Below are 7500 nucleotides of genomic sequence, written 5' to 3'. Positions count from 1 at the left end.
CACCCGTACTCACACACACACACACACACACTCACACACACACTCACACTCACACTACACACACACACACACACACACACACACACACACACACACACACACACACACGTCTCAAACTGTGATTAAATTACCTTCCACTACAGGTACAGGATCACACACAATATTGTGTGAATTATTGTCTCTATTTAATTAAAGGGACAGTTCACCCAGAAATGATAATTCAGTCATTGTTTACTCACCATGTGTTGTTGTAACTCTATATGACCTCATAAGGGAGGAATGGTGAATAAATGTTTTGCTCAGTGATGTAATACAATGGCAGTTTATGGTGACACCTCTTCAAGCTTAATTATAATTCAGCAGTCTAATTAATTATTCATGAGTCTCATGATTGTTATGAAATATAATGTATTATTTAGTGAAAAGGTTCACTGACTTACTAAACATATCTGAAGAATTGATGCATTTCTGTGCCCAGCCTTATTGTTTTAATAGAGTACTCTGATATCAAACAGAAACATAGAGGAGCTACAAGCTGCAGTCACGCCGTGTCCTAACCTGACGGCAAACGACACGTGATAAAAGGGATATTTTCTATGTTAATCAGAGTTTTTGTCCTAACCAGTGGTGACGAGTGCCGGAACATTCTATCGATCGCTTGTTTTCTATGTTTACCACCGTGCGGGTAACTCTGTCCTCTGTGAACTGGCACCAGTCCAAAAACTAAAAACAAAAAATAAGGCTGGGCACAGAAATGCATCAAACTCTTCAGACATGTTCAGTAAGTTCTGTTCTGTGTGTTGTGTTGTGTTGTGTTCTGTTGTCACTATCGCTGCTTTTAGAGAAATAAAATGTGTTATCGATTGAACGCCCCCATGTCGTGAGGGGTGCGTGAACTGTTGCTCTCGTGTCCTATCATGAACACACACACAGGAGATCAACGGTCAGTGAACATTTACACTAAATAACACATTATATTTCATATCAATCATGAGTCTCATGAATAATTAATTAGACGTCTGAATGATACTTGTGTGTTGTTTTGAAGCTTGAAGAGGTGTCACCATAAACTGCCATTGTGACATCACTGAGTCTCCCTTTGTGTTCAGAACAAGACAGAAAGTCATATAGAGTTACAACAACACAGCGGTGAGTAAACAATGACTGAATGATCATTTCTGGGTGAACTAATACTTTAATGTGAATGTGCATGTATGTGTGTGTGTGTGTGTGTGTATGTGTAAGTGTGTGAGATAGTGTGAGAGAGAGTGTGTGGGTGTGTGTCTGTGTGTGTGTGAGTTAGTGTGTGTATATGAGTGTGTGTATGTGTGTGTGAATGTACATGTATGTGTGTATGTGTGAGTGTGTGTGTGTGTGTGTATGTGTGTGTGTGTGTGTGTGTGTGTATGTGTATGTGTGTGAGATAGTGTGAGAGAGAGTGTGTGGGTGTGTGTCTGTGTGTGTGTGAGTCAGTGTGTGTATATGAGTGTGTCTATGTGTGTGTGAATGTACATGTATGTGTATGTGTGTGTGTGTGTGTGTGTGTGTGTGTATGTGTGTGTGTGTGTGTGTGTGTCTGAGTGTGTGTGTGTGTGTGTGAGTATATGTGTGTGTGTGTGTGTGTGTGTGTGTGTGTGTGTGTGTGTGTGTGTGTGTGTGTGTGTGTGTGTGTAGTGTGTGTGTGTGTGTGAGCGTGTATTTATCACTTTGTGGGGACCAAATGTCCCCATAAGGATAGTAAAACCCGAAATGTTTGACCTTGTGGGGACATTTTGTCGGTCCCCATGAGGAAAACAGCTTATAAATCATACTAAATTATGTTTTTTGAAAATGTAAAAATGCAGAAAGTTTTCTGTGAGGGTTAGGTTTAGGGGTAGGGTTAGGTTTAGGGGATAGAATATAAAGTTTGTACAGTATAAAAACCATTATGTCTATGGAAAGTCCCCATAAAACATGGAAACACAACATGTGAGTGTGTGTGTGTGTGTGTGTGTGTGTGTGTGTGTCTGAGTGTGTGTGTGTGTGTGTGAGTATATGTGTGTGTGTGTGTGTGTGTGTGTGTCTGAGTGAGTGAGTGTGTTTGAAAACTTATTTTTAAGTACACAAACATTGCAAATGCCAAACAATTTTATTCTGGTCAGTTAATAAGAGTGTATAACTCATGTTTAACTCTTTCCCCGCCAAACACGGAATTTTCCGTGTTTTATGAAAAAAACGCTTCCCCGCCAAACACAGAATTTTCCGTGTTTCCGTGTTTTAGGTGTTATACGGTAAGGAAGACCCCTCCGCATGTTTTGAAAGAGTACGCAACTCTTTGATCAAAGAAACAGACTGCGATCGTCTCAAACATGAAGAAGTGGAGTATGAGAAGCTCAAAATATCAGACATAAACATGCCTTTTTCTCAGCTTTTTGTCTGAAATGTTGTTTTTTGACAAAACCGACCTCTGTTCAAGTCGCAATAAAAAAAGCAGAGGCTCAGATCTTTATTGTGATATATAGCATCTTCATATATTCATGGAAGAAAATATTCTGCGGGCCATTAAAGTTTAGCGAAAATCGTCAAAAACCCTGGCGGTGGCTGGAAACTTTTTTTTAAAAACGCTGGCGGGGAAAGAGTTAAGCATTTGAGTTCACTGAGGGGTGAATAACAGTTGTGCCACGTCAGATATTACAGTTATCCTCACACCACCGGCAATCTAACTTACCCCAGTGATATGTGTTTGTTTAGTGCTGTGCCATTAAAGCACAAATGTTATTTGGCTGGTGAAACAATGTCGAGCTTTTTCAGCCCACAGACTGCAGATGATGAAATGTTATAATTGGTCATATATGTGTGTTGTATTTGAGAACATGTTCATCATGTCACAGAGTTCATTGAGGTGTGTGGATCACGTTGGTGCCGTGAAATGCTCCAGATCACTCATGATGAACTCTAAACTGTGTTCAACAATCATTTTTTAGGAGATGTTTGTCTGTTTATTGACTTGCATAATTCCTTTAGTGAATGTGTTAAATCAACACTGAACATCTCTATCATGAACATCGCAGAACATCCAGAGCATTGGGAAGTTACATTCTTTTTAGAAAATTGGTTTGTTTGGACAGTTCCTGTGCAAATGAACCACTTTAAACAAACGATTAACTGATTCACATGAGCACATGTGTCACCAAGTCACCAAGGCAAAATATGCTTTATTAGAGCATGATCTATTGATGGACTACACTATTATAATGGAATATATAGACTACCAATTAATTGCCAACAAAACCCTTCATCAGCCAATTAACAAGGACAATTGCATCTATGTGAACTTCTGCAGATAATCCAGGATGAACTTCAAAGACATTGGTCATTAATCTTACATCCATCCATCCATCTTCAACAGCTTATCCAAAGTCAGGTCACGGGGGCAGCAGCTCCATCAGGGGGGCCCAAACGTCCCTATCCCGAGCCACATTAACCAGCTCTTACTGGGGGACCCCAAGGCGTACCCAGGCCAGTGTGGAGATGTTATCTCTCCACCTAGTCCTAGGTCTTCCCCGAGGCCTCCTCCCAGCTGGAGGTGCCTGAAGCACCTCCCTAAGGAGGTGCCCAGCGGGCATCCTTACAAGATGCCCAAACCACCTCAACTGGCGTCTTTGACGCAAAGGAGCAGCGGCTCTACTCCGAGCTCCTCACGGATGACTGAGCTCCTCACCCTATCTCTAAGGGAGAAGCCCGCCACCCTTCTGAGGAACCCCATTTCAGCCGCTTGTACTCGCAACCTAGTTCTTTCGGTCATGACCCAGCCTTCATGACCATAGGTGAGGGTAGGAACGAAAATTGACCGGTAGATCAAGAGCTTTGCCTTACGGCTCAGCTCTCTTTTCGTGACAACAGTACGATAGAGCGAGTGCAATACCGCCCCTGCTGCCCCGATTCTCTGGCCAACCTCCCGCTCCATTGTCCCCTCACTCGTGAACAAGACCCCGAGGTACTTGAACTCCTTCACTTGGGGCAATACCTCCTTCCCTACCTGGAGTACGCACTCCATCGGTTTTCTGCTGAGAACCATGGCCTCAGATTTAGAAGTGCTAATCCTCATACCAGCCGCTTCACACTTGACTGCCAAACGATCCAGTGAGAGCTGAAGGTCACGGACCGATGATGACATGAAGACCACATTATCTGCAAAAAGCAGCGATGAGATCCCCAGCCCACCGAACCACACCCCTTTCCTCACCCGACTACGCCTCAATATCCTGTCCATGAATATCAGCTCTCGGTTTGGACAAACAGGGATTGCATCACCCTAAGAAGGAACCCCCCCACCCTGTACTCCTGCAGCACCTCCCACAGTATCTCCCAGGGGACCCGCTCTTTCGACAATTGGCCGAACTCTCTCCAGCACCTTGGAGTAAACTTTACCAGGGAGGATGAAGTGTGATACCCCTGTAGTTGGCACACACTCTCTGGTCCCCCTTTTTGAAGAGGGGAACTACCACCCCGTTCTGCCACTCCTTGGGCACTGTCCCAGACTTCCATGCAATGTTGAAGAGGCGTGTCATCCATGACACCCCCCCCCCCCACATCCAAAGCTTTCAGAATTTCTGGTCAAATCTCTGTTGTTTGACTACCTCAGTGACCTCCTCCAGGGAAATTGAATATGATCTCCCATCATCCTCCGGCTCTGCCTCTAGCATACAGGGCGTGTTGGGATTTAGGAGTTCTTCAAAGTGTTCCTTCCACAACCCAATAACCTCCTCGTTTGAGGTCAAAAGCTTCCCATCTTTGCTGTATACAGCTTTGATGGTTCCCCGTTTCCCCCTCCTAAGGTGGCGGACGGTTTTCCAGAAGCACATTGGTGTGGACCGAAAGTCCTTCTCCATGGCTTCTCTAAACTTCTCCCACACCCACTGCTTTGTCTCCCTCACGGCAGATCCTGCAGCCCTTCGGGTCTTTCGGTACCTTGCAACTGCCTCCCGAGACCTCCGGGACAACATATCACGGAAGGCCTCTTCCTTCATTTGGATGGCTTCCCTGACCACCTGTGTCCACCATGGTGTTCGAGGGTTACCACCCCTTGAGGCACCTAAGACCTTGATGCCGTAGCTCTCCACCTTGGCTTCGGCATTGGAAGCTTTGAACATTGCCCACTCTGGTTCAATGTCCCCAACCTCAGCAGGGATGCCTCAAAAGCTCTGCCAGAGGTATGAGTTGAAGATCTCACAGACAGGGGCCTCCTCCAAACATTCTCAGTTCACCCGCACTACTCGCTTGGGCTTCCCAGGTCTGTCCAGAGTCTTTCCCCACCCCCTGACCCAACTCACTACCAGATGGTGATCGGTAGACAGCTCCGCCCCTCTCTTCACTCGAGTGTCCAAAACATATGGCCTCAGATTGGACGACAGGATTACAAAATCGATCATCGACCTTCGGCGCTTTGGTACCACGTACACTTATGAGCACCCTTATGTTCGAACATGGTGTTCGTTATAGATAATCCATGACTAGCACAAAAGTATAACAACAAACATCTACTCCGGTTCAGATCTGGGAGGCCGTTCCTCCCAATCACACCTCTCCAGGTGTCCCTGTCATTACCCACGTGCGTGTTGAGGTCACCCAGCATCACTATGGAGTCCCCTACTGGAGACCTATTCAGGACTCCATTCAGGGTCTCCAAGAAGGCAGAATACTCTGAACTGCTGTTCGGTGCATATGCACAGACAACAGTCAGAGTTTCCCCCCCACAACCCATAGGCGTAGGGAGGCGACCCTCTCATCCACAGGGTAAACACTAACATAGCAGCGCTCAGCCGGGGACTCTAGTATAAACTAGAGTATAAACACTTTCTTCAGCTGCTTTCTGGAAAAAAGCATTTTTATGGAATAAGAACTGCCCTTTAAAAATGTCTCTTTCGGGTCTGGGTATCTCAGCGAGTATTGACGCTATCACACCTGGAGTCGTGAGTTTGAATCCAGGGCGTGTTGAGTGACTCCAGTCATGTCTCCTTAGCAACCAAATTGGCCCGGTTGCTAGGGAGGGTAGAGTCACATGGGGTAACCTCCTCGTGGTCACTATAATGTGGTTCTCGCTCTCGGTGGGGTGTGTGGTGAGTTGTGCGAGGATGCTGCGGAGAATAGCGTGAAGCCTCCACACGCGCTACGTCTCCACGGTAACATGCTCAACAGGTCACGTGATAAGATGCGCGGATTGACGGTCTTAGACGCAACTGAGATTCATCCTCCAGCACCCAGATTGAGTCGAGTCACTACGCCACCATGAGGACTTGGAGCACATTGGGAATTGGGCAATCATTGGGGAGATTAAAAAAATAAAAACAAAAAAGGCCTCTTTTACATTCTAGAAGCCAGTACAGGCCAAGTTAACCAAATCACATATTAAAATGCAACAAGTGTTGAAAACGTATTTAGTAGCAAACATTGGTACATGCTACCATTTATCTTTTTTTTGTTTTGTGGGGTGTTGAGTGGCTTATGTCTGGTCTTGCCTAGGACACAATGTGAGTCCTGAACAACACAGATTGAGAATAAAGATTCAGAACAAAAGATTTTTGGGCTAAATGCATCTGATAAACACTCACTGTAGAGTTAAATAAATAAATGAAAGAAAAACAAAAGGTGAAAGAAATCTGAATGGATGAATGCTTGAGAAATGTCTGTGTAACGCTCTATTACACCCCCTCCGGTGTGCCAGAGCTGGATTCAGCTGTAATGTGTGTAAGCACCAGTGAAATCCACCCAAAACCTCTTCCAGACACACAGAGAGACTCTGAACACAGCATTTTATACATCAAGTGTGTGTGTGTGTGTGTGTGTGTATGTGTGAGAGTGTGTGTATGTGTGTGTATGTGTGAGAGTGTGTGTTAGTGTGTGTGTGTATGTGTGAGAGTGTGTGTGTGTGTGTGTGTGTGAGAGTGTGTGTTAGTGTGTGTGTGTATGTGTGAGAGTGTGTGTTAGTGTGTGTGTGTATGTGTGAGAGTGTGTGTGTGTGTGTGTGTGTGTGAGAGTGTGTGTTAGTGTGTGTGTGTATGTGTGAGAGTGTGTGTTAGTGTGTGTGTGTATGTGTGAGAGTGTGTGTGTGTGTGTGTGTGTGAGAGTGTGTGTTAGTGTGTGTGTGTATGTGTGAGAGTGTGTGTTAGTGTGTGTGTGTATGTGTGAGAGTGTGTGTGTGTGTATGTGTGAGAGTGTGTGTGTGAGAGTGTGTGTGAGAGTGTGTGTTAGTGTGTGTGTGTGTGTGTGTGATACTGGAGAAGTTTCAAAAGATTGTGCATTGGTCTGCTAACTATATTACACGCATGCAAATATGCACTCAACTCTGGCGCATTAGAGTCTCGAGAAAATCCAGTTCAACTAAATCTTTTGAGCTGAGAAAATGGGACCATGTGGAGTTCATATTCCAGATCTTTCCTAGAGCTGAATAATGCAGCCACGCATAATTATTCCTAAAACACTCCCCGCTGAACGGCTTCTTCATATACGCGCCACTCTGCT

General features: G+C 45.0%; 1 protein-coding gene across 1 annotated transcript in view; it reads right to left on the bottom strand.

Annotated features, from left to right (window-relative positions):
• Positions 1-7500, bottom strand: part of LOC127630295 (limbic system-associated membrane protein-like) — a 321474-nt gene that overhangs the window by 157119 nt on the left and 156855 nt on the right. The gene's annotated exons all lie outside the window — the stretch shown is intronic.

This window comes from Xyrauchen texanus, chromosome 36, assembly GCF_025860055.1.
Source record: "Xyrauchen texanus isolate HMW12.3.18 chromosome 36, RBS_HiC_50CHRs, whole genome shotgun sequence".
Classification (NCBI taxonomy): Eukaryota; Metazoa; Chordata; class Actinopteri; order Cypriniformes; family Catostomidae; genus Xyrauchen; species Xyrauchen texanus.
Note: the sequence above shows the minus strand (reverse complement) of the source record. Positions and strands in the feature narration are given on the sequence as shown.